Source organism: Chlorocebus sabaeus, chromosome 2 (genome assembly GCF_047675955.1).
Source record: "Chlorocebus sabaeus isolate Y175 chromosome 2, mChlSab1.0.hap1, whole genome shotgun sequence".
Taxonomy (NCBI): Eukaryota; Metazoa; Chordata; class Mammalia; order Primates; family Cercopithecidae; genus Chlorocebus; species Chlorocebus sabaeus.
The window spans coordinates 8280380-8293788 of NC_132905.1; positions in this window are offsets into that span (position 1 = coordinate 8280380).

Here is a 13409-nt window from a genome sequence, read left to right on the forward strand (position 1 = left end):
TGCAGTAGTGATAAGGCTGCAAAGGAGAATGGGGTGATGCTATGGGAGCATTTGGTGGGAAGATTGAACCTGGTCAGTAGGAGTTGGAGATGGTTTCCCTAACAAGGTGTTAGCTAGCTGGGCCAGGAGAGAAGGAACAACCATTCTTAGAAGAAAGAAGTATTCTAGTTGTTCAGGAGCTTGGTGAGAGAGAAGTAATCAAAGCATGCCAGAGGTATCAGGAGAGAGAGAGAGACAATTAAATGAAAGACTAGTGAGAGTGAAGCAGACCATGAGGAGGGAGGGGTTTGTGTTAACTGTAAGAGCGCAGTAGGAAGGCATTTACATGGAACCAGTTGCAAACAAACAAAAAATTAACTGACCTTGAATCTAATCAAGACCCTAGATCAAATTACCAGACTTCAGGAAATAGGGACAGAAGAACAGGATAAATGTCACTACAAGGGAGCAACCAGCTAAATCCAGAATGGGGGACATTCTTCAGGACAAATGACATAGTCTGGTTGTCTCATAAAGCAAAGACCTGAAAATAACAAACTATAGGGGAAAATTGATATAGAATAAAAGAGCCTTAAACATCATGACAATGCAGTGTGGAGACTTTATTATTCAAACAAACCTGCTGTAGAAAGACATCTTTGAGTCAATCAAGGGAAAATATAGACATGTACTCATGGTGATATTAAGACATTATTAACAGTGATAGGTATGAAAATGACATGGTGGTTAGGCTTTTATAAAGCCCTTATTAGATATTCATGTGAAATATTGAAACATAACATTGGAGATTTGCTTTAAAGTTCTCTGACCATAAAAAGTGTGGAGGATGGAGGGTATGGATAAAATACATTTGGCACATGGTTATAATTCTTGAAGCTGGGTGATAGATTTATGGAGGTTCAATACATAATTTCCTCTACTTTGTGTAATGTGAATATTACCATAGCAAGAAGTTAGGGTGAATGGTGGTGGCAGAGAGATTCAGATATGCATTAAAAATTTTTCTCTGGCCCATATAAAGCATATGTTAGTTTAAATGCATTGATTTGACCAAATGGCAAAAGGACTCATTTTGGGGTAAGGAAAAGCTGAGCAGAGATGGAAACCCTTATTTAATTAAGATTAAGAAAAGGAGAGAATGAGGACAAAGTCTGGTTAGGTTCACTGTTCACCCAGAGAGCTTTTGGCATCCAGGCATCTCTTTATATTTCCTCTGGAAGCACCAACTCAGTTTCCCTTTGGAATCTCAGCCCCTATAAATTAGTGTATGATAACTCTAGCTCCAGGTGAGGGCTGGTAACTCTTGGCCAATCAGAGCACAGCACTACTCTGGTTACCACAGAGATTGGTTCAGATAAGGCAACTTGACTGTCTTTGAAGCAATGAGATTCAGACCTGAGACTTTTCCTGAAGCTCTTAGAAAAAAAAACAAAATCCACTCCTCTTCCACTGGGCTTCCTCAGCTTTGAAGATGTGAATCTGGTGCATCTGAAAGGTATTTCTTTCCACCATATGGGGAGTCCCTGTCTGAGAAAAATGACCATTGAGAAAACCAGAAGTGCGTATTGAAGTTAGCAAGAAGTTAAACCATAGTGACATTATTTCAGACTCTGGATCCTGCCAGACCTGAAATTACTCTTGAACTTTTTATTAGATTTATGAACCAATAAATCTTTCTCTTTTTCTTCGACAATTCAGATGTGCTTCTTTCACTTGCAACTGGATGAGTTATAAATGATATAAAGTTTTGAAAAGTCTTCTGACTTTGCCACATTAATAGTTATGTTATCCCTCTCCACAAGTAATTCATAACTTGTTTTAAAGCTTTCTCAATTTCTGCCAATTGTTTAGTTTCTATTAGATGATCAGCCAATGTTCCCCTTTCTCTCCACTATAAATTTTCCACAATTTCAAACTTACATGCTCACAAACTATTTTTTAATGGCAACCTGGGTATTCTATTGAAATCATTGCATATGGTAATTAGTAATCTGAAAGATAATTTTAGTTAATTTTAAATTTAAAATCCATCATGCAAAACGAGTTAGATCAGAGTGGAGCTACCAACAAAGTAATGAATCAGAGTGTTAGAGAAGCTGCACACAACCCTGGAAATAAAAATGTGCAGATTTCTCAGGGAATGATCATTGTCTCCATTTTTACTTGTAATTATAATTTAATTATGAACCTACTTTTGCAGCATTTTAAAAGTACATGGTTAGCATTTAAGTACTTTCCATATAATTATCTGTTATTGAACCTGCTCATTATATATGAGTTGCTGCATAAGTTAATGTGCTTTGTGTTAAAATATTGTTCAGTTCAGGTTGACTAAAAATAAAAAAAGACAAATAATTTCAATGATACTTAGTGTTGCCCCAGTATTGCATAGCAGCTTTGAACCTGACCATTTTAAAAAATGAAGTACAGAGGAATTCTAGCTTGTTTTGCCTTTTTTCCTAAGATTTTATTTCTTTTCTATTGTTATTTTTAAAATTTCAGTAGTTTTGGGAATACAAATGATTTTTGGTTACGTGGATGAATTCTCCAGTGGTGGATTCTGAGGTTTTAGAGCATCCATCACCTGAGCAGTGTACACTGTATCCAATATGTAATCTTTTATCCCTCATCCCCCTCCCAACCTTCCTCTCCAAATACCCAAAGTCCAATATATCATTCTGTATATTTTTGCATCCTCATAGCTCAGCTCCCACTTTATAGGTGAGAACACATGGTATTTGGTTTTCCATTCCTGAGTTGCTTCACTTAGAATAATGACCTCCAGCGCCATTCAAGTTGCTGCAAAAGACATTATTTCATCCCTTTTTATGTCTGAGTACTATTCCAGGGTGTATATTTACCCCATTTTCTTTATCCACTTATATCGGTCAATGGGCACTTAGATTGGTTCCATATCTTTACAATTGTGAATTGTGCTGCTCTAAGCACGTATGTGTCTTTTTCAAATAAGAACTTCTCAGAATTAATTTATTTCCCCATTGTTGCCCCTTGAGACATTCTTAGAGAATATATGAAACTACTGCTTCAGACACCTCCTTAGACCCTTCAGTAAAACAGAAAAATAAGATTCACTGAATATTCCACTGAAAGTCTACTGTGTTCTCAGGTGCCTGGTCTAGCCCCTGATGGAAGGAATATAGGTGGGGGAAGAGTCAGCAGTGACATTTGAGCACCATCCCTATATGTCTTTTCTAATTCAAACCTCCTGTCAACCCTGAAGGAATATAATAGCAAGACATATACAAATACGATTCCATATTACAGATGATGAGACCGAGGCACACAGAGGCTGATAACTTGCAGAGGGTTGCATGGTTGGAGGAAAGCAAAGCAGACTTGAGCCCTATGCAGTGTGACTCCAGAGACTGCGTTCCTAACAGCTGCAATGACTCGACTCAGAGGATTGATAGAAGATGAGGCCACGGCAGGGAACGGGAGGCACTGAGTGTCACAAAGAGAGGAGAAGTCCTCCTATTTGGCAAGTTAATGGCTTTTTAGTACCTACATTCCAAAAAAGGAATTGTGAGCCAATCTGGGGCAAGAGACTTAGAGGACATCTGGGGCATCAGCCTCAATAGATCCCTTTCTGCTCTTCTGGAAAAACCAGGTAGTAGGTAGGATGTGTTTTGCAAATCGTTAAGTGCTACAGGGGAAAAGGGGTCCGTGCTGTCACTTCTGCTTGTGTTTGTATGCAGCACTTTTTGGAATCCCTAGGACTTGAGAGTTTGCTCAGGTATTAAAACATAAAGTTAAACTCAAACCACTTTTGTTGTTAAACTTCATTTATTCATGTGCAGAGATCAATTAAAATTAAATGCTTCTGTAATATCTGAACATTATCCTGTAAATAATTATTGCATTTGGAGTTCTAAAAGAAAGGAATAATGCCTTTCCATTATGTTCAGGCCCCTGTAATCTCTTCAGGTTCTTGGTGCTGGGTTGAAAGGCCATGGAAAGTGAAAAGAAAATTAACGCTAATATCTCTCAACTGTTTACTCTATGCTGGGCATTGTGAGGGGTGCTCACCAATGATGATCTTATTTAGAACAGACACCCCCAAGGATTAATTTTGATCTCCCTTTTGCTTATGTGAGCACTGAGGCTTAACTAATTTGCCCAATTCAGTGGTGGGGCTGGATTTATGTAGAGGGAGCCAGGTGAGGCCATCTGATTCCAGAGTGAGCCTCCTGATCAATACCGGAAAAGCAGAGGGATATGCCTTTTTGGGTATGAGGGCTGGATTAGGATGGAACCTTGGGTCCCCTCTTCTCCAAGTCACACAGGCCTGCTGCCTTCTTGTTCACAAAGGACCCTTGTGAGGCAGAGACCAAGCAAGAAGCAACAGAGACTGTTCATTTCAGCACTGCCCACAGGGATACTTACTGGGAATGGACACACACCAGATCATCAACGACCACATTTCAAGCCCAAACATATCACGCAGGAGACCTGGTGGTGCATAGGAGGGCCCTGTATACCAAAGATGAAATGGAGTGAAAGCAAAACTGAGAGACAAGCGGAAGGAAACCCAAATCCAGACTAAGAGCTGCAGCAACTGCTCATATTCTCCTACCCAAAGAGGTGAGGTGTTTGCTCTGTAGCATGTGAGCTCCATCCTTTCTTTTGTACCACCAGGTTCTCCTTCCTGTCCCTACCCCATGAAGACATGAATGCCCTTCACGGTTCGGCTCAAAGTGCTCCTCTTCTCTCAAGGCTTTTTTTATTTTTTTTTTTTTTTGAGATGGAGTCTTGCTTTGTCACCCAGGTTGGAGTGCAGTGGCATGATCTCAATTCACTGCAACCTCCACATCCCAGGTTGAAACGCTTCTCCTGCCTCAGCCTCCTGAGTAGCTGGGTTTACAGGAACTTGCCACCACTTCCAGCTAGTTGTTGTTGTTGTTGTCATATTTTTAGTAAAGATGGATTTTGCCATGTTGGCCAGGCTGGTCTTGAGCTCCTGACATCAGGTGATCTGCCTGCCTCGGCCTCCCAAAATGCTGGGAGTACAGGCATGAGCCAACATGCCTGGCCTTCTCTGCCTTTAAAAAATTCCTCTATTGTCTTTTCCTAAATATTTCAGCTGAGACATTGATTGTAGCCCCCAGAACATTCTGTCATCGTTGCGTGTTTGTGCGTTCCCGGGGGAAACATGGGCATGAGCTCTGTTCCTCCTCTATTCGGGTCTGTGTCTACCCAGTACTGGTTGGTGCCTGCATTTGGTAAATATTCAACAGAGGGTTGAGTAAATGAATTTTCCTTCTGCTTAGTTTGTTCATTCCCTAATTTCTCCCACTAGAATGAAATATCACTGACAGCAAGGAATTTGTTTTATTCGTCATGATCATCCCCAGGGCCTAAAAGAGAGCCCTCCAACTGATATACGTGAGGTGCTTAATAAGTGTTGGATGACAGAATCCATTATTCCTTTACTTCAGGCATGGGTCAGGATGGAAAGTTTTAATTTGTTTATACCACGAAGGGGCTCAGCCCGCTGAGTCACATGTAGGGGACAAACTCACCAATAAAAAAACCAAAGGGAAGCATAAGCAACCCACATATCCATCAACAGAAGAATGGATACATAAAATGTGGTTCATCCATACAATAAACATATGCGTGCAGGTGTCTTTATAGTAGCCTGATTTATCATCCTTTGGATATATACTCAGTAATGGGATTGCTGGGTCAAATGGTATTTCTAGTTCTAGATCCTTGAGGAATTGCCACACAGTCTTCCACAATGGGTGAACTAATTTACAGTCCCACCAACAGTGTAAATGCGTTCCTATTGAGGAGAGTCCATTTTCTTGCCCTTTCCAGCTTTCACAAGTAGCCTGAATTACTTGGCTCATGGTCAAGCCAGAGCCAAGAAATGTAGCAACCTCAAATCTTCAAAGCCATCAGTGTAGCCACCCCAAATCTCTCCCTCCCTCCTCTCCATCTTTCTTCCCCTCACCCCTGACCTGTTCTTTCATCATTACGTCTCTATCTCTATAAACTTGGACACAAAGAAACCCATATAACTCCTTCAGGAAAGGATGCTTTTGACTCTCCTGACTTCCTCTTTCTCATATTAAGACCCTGATTATACTGGACCTACCTGGAAAACCCAGGATACTCTTCACATCTCAAGATCCTTAATTTAATCACACCTGCAACATCTCTTGCCTTGTAAGGTAACGTATTCACCGTTTCTAGGAATCATGATGCAAACATTTTTGTGAGAAGGGGACATTATTCTGTCTACCGTACCCAGCCTAAATTCCCTGGATGACTTCCCAGTGCTTCAAGGAGGAAGATCAAGTTTCTTACCAGATGTGCAGAATCTGATTCTTCTCTGCCTCTTTAGCTTCATCTTAAACCATATTCCCTTTTGAATTTTGCATAGCAGCTATAGCAGCCCTCCTCCACTTGCTTAAATGTACGAGGCTCCTCCTGCTTCCTGGCCTTCAAACATGCAATTCTCTTTGCCTGGAACCTTCCCTTCTTCCCCCTTTCTTCTTCTTACAGTTTTCAGCTCAACATCATTTTCTCTGGGATGCCTTCCTTGCACCTCCTGACCTCTGCTTTGAAGCCTAGATCGAGGCCTCCTACTATACTTATCTGTGGCACCCTCTTCTTTTCTTTCTCAACACTCAGTGCAGTTTCTAAAGATGATGTCTGGCCCAACATTATATTGTAGCTTCCATAAAGATTAGGATTAGGTCTCTTTTGTTCATTGTTCATCCTTAGTGCTTACCCAGAACCCTGGTCTCAGTGGGTGCCCAATAAATATTTGTGGAATACATCAGAAAGCATAGCTAGGCTAATTCAATTAAGTTGGGGAAAATAGATAATGATTTAAAACATTTCAAAGAGTTCAGCTAATCTATAAGTCACATCTGTAAATATTTGTGTTTTTTTTTTTTTTTTCATTTGACTTGTGTTGTCATGAGCTGAGAGAATGTTAATACTATTCATCATTAGATTCTTACATTTTAGCATGTGGAGCTTTTGCCTGGTAAATATTTAACAGAGAAAAGAATGAATAAAATACACCTTTATGTTGTTCTAAGGAGCTCTATTGGCTATTCTCATTGCCATCTGGGTTGGGATCTGTGCAACGGTCAACCACACACCAACCATCCTCATGCAATGGTGAAGCTCATCTATACTTAGAGGCTGGTCAGCACATCTAAGCTTAACACTTAAACTCCCAGGCGAGCCTTCTTTCTTTCCATCACCTTATCTCTTGTAAGCATCTCAACACAGGGCTGTAAGTTCCATCATCTTATCTCTTGTAAGTTCTCAACACAGGTTTGGTCCTGGAACCCAGAAGAGAAAGCCCTGCTTTCATGTGCAGGATAATTCTCTCCACTTTGTAATCCCTTATTCAGGTTGATGGACCAGGGCCAGGCTGAATCAACAGTAAATTAACCAGGCAAGCTGCAGGCAGTGGTAAAAATCCACCCACATTATAAAGTGTTTGAAAAACAACAATATACAGTGTTATGAAACGCAAATGTTTATGGCCAAAAGACTGACCTTCTCATTTTCAGATGCAGATAAAGTATAAGCCATGTTCACATGGTTCTCCTCACACCACCCTTTTATGCCAGTAGTTACCAGGGAACTCTAGAAACGTTAAGTCTGACATGTTAGACTTTTATGTATATATTCTCAGTGCTATGGGTTTAAATATGTGAGCCCTGACACTGGCTGTATGTTTCAACTTTATGGCCAAGCAATGTTTTGCTGCAGATTGATATATAGAATGATCAGTATCTGTTGGTGGTATAAGAGCGAGGCTGAGGTTTTTATCTCTGCCTCCTCCAATTATTCTAAGAAGGAGAAAAGTTTTAGGCAAATATAAATGAAAATTATCCAGTAACTTCAAATATACTACTTCCCAGGTCTCCTGTCTGGGTAAATCTGGGTAAATCACAACTATAGATAATAAGATAATTAAAAACTAGTAAATATAAATGTGAGCTGCCTTCTACCATTAAGCTCAGGAAATGTATCTGATTATGAAACACTGTGTATTTTGAAATGTCATATCAATTATAAGAGACGCTTTTGCAGATCTCCCTAAGAAATATTTATATAGAACTATATTTTTATACACTATGTAAAATACTGAAGTATATATTTAATTAAAACTGTAAATAAGACTAAAGGTATGCTATAAGTGTGAAATATGCAAGCATAAAAAATCTTAGCAAAATTTTAAATCAATTTCACTTTGAATTATAATGGCTTTCCTGTTACTTGAACATCCTTCAACACCCTTCCTCCTCAGTCCCCCTGTCACCTTAATACTATTTCACTGGAGAGAAGGCATTTTTTGGGGAAAAATCCCCTCAATATAGTTTTGTGTTTCTGTGTTTGTTGGAAAAGGGATATAAACTTAGAAAGTATATTTCTTTATATATTCTAAGTTAACGTATTTAGTCCCTCCACTGCTTCCAGCAGACCATGCGGATAACAGTATGAATCCAGGCTTTGGTGTTGGGCTGAGACTTGGGTTTGAATCCTGCCTGTTACCCAAGCTGTGTGCCCTGGGCAAGTGACTTTATTTGTCTGGGTTTGAGTTTCCTCATTTGTAGAGTGGGATTAATGATACTAACCTCTGGAGGGGGTGGTAAGGATTAAAGAAGAGGATGCAGAGCAGTCTGTAGCACATGCCAGGCACTCAGTAATTGCTCTTGCAGTATTGCAATATCCCTCTTCCTTCTTATTTCTGGTTGTAGTTGAGGTACTGACTCTCTGATCTCAGCGTTATGGCTGGATGGAGAAGGATTGTGTGTAAGAACATCAAATAGTCATGATGCCAATGTGTGCCAATAATTTAAGACAACTAATTGTTTCAGAGTCAGAAGGAGCTCCTTGTGGAGAGCTTCGTTGTTATATTCTATTCAACTCAGAATGCTTTACAGACCTTGATTTTTAGGGGTGTCCCTTTGTACAATGTCTTTGCCTGACCTACCCAATCAGGCCACCCCGTTAGGCAGAGGTGAAATGAAACATGACAGGAAAAAAGGAGATCTGAAAGTTTTGGCTTAGGAAAAGCACTATGGTCAAATGACTGACTTGCCCTAGTCTGCCCAGGACTGTCCATGTATGGACAACCCATGACCCTGGAGATCCTCCAATCCTGGGCAGACCAGGATGGTCACCCTACACTATGTATGACCAGCAGTTTTAGCTCTGGGATACGCAGGGATGGAAAGATTTGTGGTTAAACGAGGCTGGGAGTGGAAATGGGGAGCGAATGTAAATGGGCACAAGGTTTCTTTTTGGAGTAATGAAAATGTTCCAAAGTAAGTTGGTGGTGATGACTGATAACTCTGTAACAATACTAAAATTCATCTACTTGTATTCTTAAAACAGGTTATTCAATGAAACTTTAAAAAATAGATTATTAAATGGTATCTTCAAAATAAATCATTTGACTTTTTGGACAGAAAAATAATAATGCTCTGTCCATAAAATAAATATGTGCATTAAGAATTTGAAGTGAATTCTTATCCCATCGGATTAGAAAAGATTTTAAAAGATTGGCAAAACTCAGAATCAATGAGGTCATGAAAAATCTATCAGTCTCATGCTCAACTGGTCATAAAGGTGTGAATTAAAAACTATTTAAAAAATAGAATAAATTGGCAGTATATAGCAAAATGTAAAATATATGTACTCTTAGAAACTTCATTTAAAAAACTTCTCCCACACAGATAATTTTCAAGTGTACAAGGACGTACGTGAAAGGATGTTCATCACAGATGGTTTATAATAGAAACAATGGCTTAAAATTAGAAACAACCTAAATCTCCACTAGTGATTCTGTTTAAATGAGTTATGGCAAATCCATATAACGAAACACTCTGTACTATGACACCATTGAAATGGTAATATAAACCTGTATCTACATCTAGGGTGACCAACATCCTAGTTTGCCTGGGACTGTCTGAAAGGCCCAAGTTTAGAGAAATCCCTCAGTCCTGGATTAATAAAGTTGGTCATGAAAATACTTATATAAAAACAGTTAAAAGGATGTCACCAAAAAGTTTACTGGGGTTGTCTTGGAATGGTAAGATTTCAAAAGCTTAACTTTCTTTGTTACGGTTTTTGTTAGAATTTTGTTTTGATTCATTTGAATTTTTTTAACAAGTGTTTACATTTGAGAAAAAAATAAAAGCATTTGCATTATAAAAGAACCTCTATATAGGCACCCCTCATTTTATTGCTCTTTCTTTGATTGTGCTTCATAGATTGCAGTTTTACAAATGGAAGTTTTGTGGCAACCCTAATTTTTCCAAAACCATGTGCTCACTTCATGTCTTGTGTCACAGTTTGGTAATTCTCATAATATTTCAAATGTTTTCGTCATTATTTTATCTCTTACGGTGATCTTTGATCAGTGTTCTTTTTTGTTGTTGTTGAGACAGTGTCTCACTTCATTGCTCAGGCTGGAGTGCAGTGGCACGATCTCTGCTCACTGCAACCTTTGCCTCCTGGGTTCAAGTTATTCTCCTGCTTCAGTCTTCCAAGTAGCTGAAATTAGGAACATGCACCACCATGCCCGGCTAATTTTTGTATTTTTAGTAGAGATGTTTGCCTTGTTGACCAGGCTGGTCTCAAACTCCAGACCTCAAGTGATCCACCCATGTTGGTCTCTCAAAGTGCTGGAATTACAGGTGTGAGCCACTTCTCCTGGCCTATGTTCAGTGTTCTTTGATGTTACTACTGTAACTGTTTTGGGGCACCACCAACTGTACCCATATAAGATGTCAGACTTAATAAATGTGTGCATGTTCTCTGACTGCTCCACTGATCAGCCATTCCTCCGTTTCCCTCCCTCTCTTAAGGCCTCCCTATTTTCTGAGACACAACAATATTAAGTTGGGCCAATTAGTAACTCTGCAGTGACCTCTAAGTGTTCAAGTGAAAGGAAGAAAGAGTTGCGTGTCTCTTACTTTATACCAAAAGGTACAAATGATTAAGCTTAGTGAGGAAGGCATGTCAAAAGCTGTGATAGTCTAAAAACTAGGCCTCTTGCACCAGTTAGCCAAGTCATGAATGCAAAGTAAAAGTTCTTGAAGGAAATTAAAAGTGCTACTCCAGTGAGCACATGAATGATAAGAAAGTGAAACAATCTTATTGCTGATGTGGAGAAAGTTTTAGTGGTCCGGATAGAAGATCAAACCAGCCACATCATTCCCTTAGGCCAAAGCCTAACCAGGGCAAGGCCCCAACTATCTTCAAATCTATGAAGGCTGAGAAAAGTTAGGAAATTGCAGAAGAAAGGTTAAAAGCTACCAGAGTTTGGCTTATGATGTTTAGGAAAAGAAGTCATTTCTATAATATAAAAGTGCAAGACAAAACAGCAAGTACTGCGGGAGAAGCTGCAGCAAGTTATCTAGAAGATCTAGCTAAGATAATTGATGAAGAAAGTTATACTAAATAACAAATTTTAAGTGTAGACAAAACTGCTTCATGGTAGAAGATGCCATCTAGGACTTTCATGGCTAGAGAGGAGAAGACAATGCCTGGCTTCAAAGGACAGGCTGACTCTAACACAGTTGGTGACTTAAAGTCAATGCTCACTTACCATTCCAAATATCCCAGGACCCTTAAGAATTGTGCTAAATCTAGTCTGCCTGAGCTCTATAAATAGAATAACAAAGCCTGCATGATAGCACATCTGTTTACAGCATGGCTTACTGAGTATTTTAAGTTCATTGTTGAGACCTACTGCTCAAAAAGTTTTTCTTCCAAAATATTACTGTTCATTGACAATGTACCTAGTCATTCAAGAGTTCTGATGGAGATGTACAAGGAGATTGTTTCCATGCCTGCTAACACAGTATTTATTCTGCAGCCCCTGGATCAGGGAGTACTTTTGACTTTCAAGTCTTACTATTTGATAAATATATTTCATAAGGATATAGCTGCCATAGACAATGATTCCTCTGATGGATCTGGGCAAAGTAAATTGAAAACCTTTTGGAAAGGATTCACTATTCTATATGTCATTAAGAGTATTCATGATTCATGGGAGGAGGTCAAAATATGAACATTAAAGGAGTTTGGAAGAAGTCAGTTTCAACCTGCATGGGTGACTTTGAGAGGTTTAAGACATCATGGAGGAAGTAACTGCAGATGTAGTGGAAATAACAAGAGAATTAGAATTAGAAGTGGAGCCTGAAGATGAGACTGAATTGCTGCAATCTCAATAAAATTTGAATGAATGAAGAGTGACTACTTACAGAAGAGCAAAGAAAGTGGTTTCTTGGGATGAAATTTACTTCTGGTAAAGATGCTATGAACATTGTTGAAACAACAACAAAGGATTTAGAATATTATACAAAATTAGTTGGTAAAACAGCAATAGGGCTTAGGAGGATTGACACCAATTTTGAAAGAAGTTCTAGTGTAGGTAAAATGCTATCAAACATCATTGCATGCTGCAGAGCAAACTTTCATGAAAGAGTCAATCGATGTGATGAAGTTCGTTGTTGCTTTATTTTAAGAAATTGCCACAGTTCTCCAACCTTCAGCAACCACCACCCTGATAAGTCAGCAGCCATCAACATCAAGGCAAGACCCTCTAACAACAAAGTGATTATGACTTGCAGAAAAGCTCAGTTGATCATTAGCATTATTTAGCAAAAAGCATTTTTAAATTAAGGTATACACCTTTCGCTTTTTAGATGTAATATTATCACACTCTTAATAGATTACAATGTAGTGTGTATATAACTTTATATGCACTGGGAAATAAGAAATTTTGTATGATTTGCTTTATTGCAGTTGTCTGGAACTGAACCTGAAAGCACATGAATCCAGGTGATTCATAACACATCCATCTAGCACAGTGCTTGTCTCACAGGACAAGTAAATATGTACTTATTGAAATATAATAAAAACTATCAAAATTAGAATAAAATGTCAAAGCAGTACCTTTAAAACATTTGGTCAAATCAGCAAACAGGTTGTTATCTTTAGATGATGCTCATTGATTTGGCTGTTTTAACTTTCCTTCCTAATGAAGTGACTAATGGCTTGATTACATTGACTGATTTTTCTTCCCATGGGGTTTTTCATTTCTGCTTTTCCCCTCATGATAACACAATGTGTGCACAACTAAAGTTGTCAAGCAAAAATATAAAAATAATAAGCCTCTCCAAAAACAGCCCCTGCTAATGCCTTTATCATACCCACTTTCCAACCCTTTTCTGTACATAAAGCAAAGACATACATGTGAATATATGTATATATAAATGTGTAGGTGAAAAATTTGATTAAAATGAGACCATCTTATAGCCTTCATTCATTTGACATCATATTGTAGTTTCCATCCACACCAATGTACACACAGGTCTCACACTATTTTCAATCTCTATAGT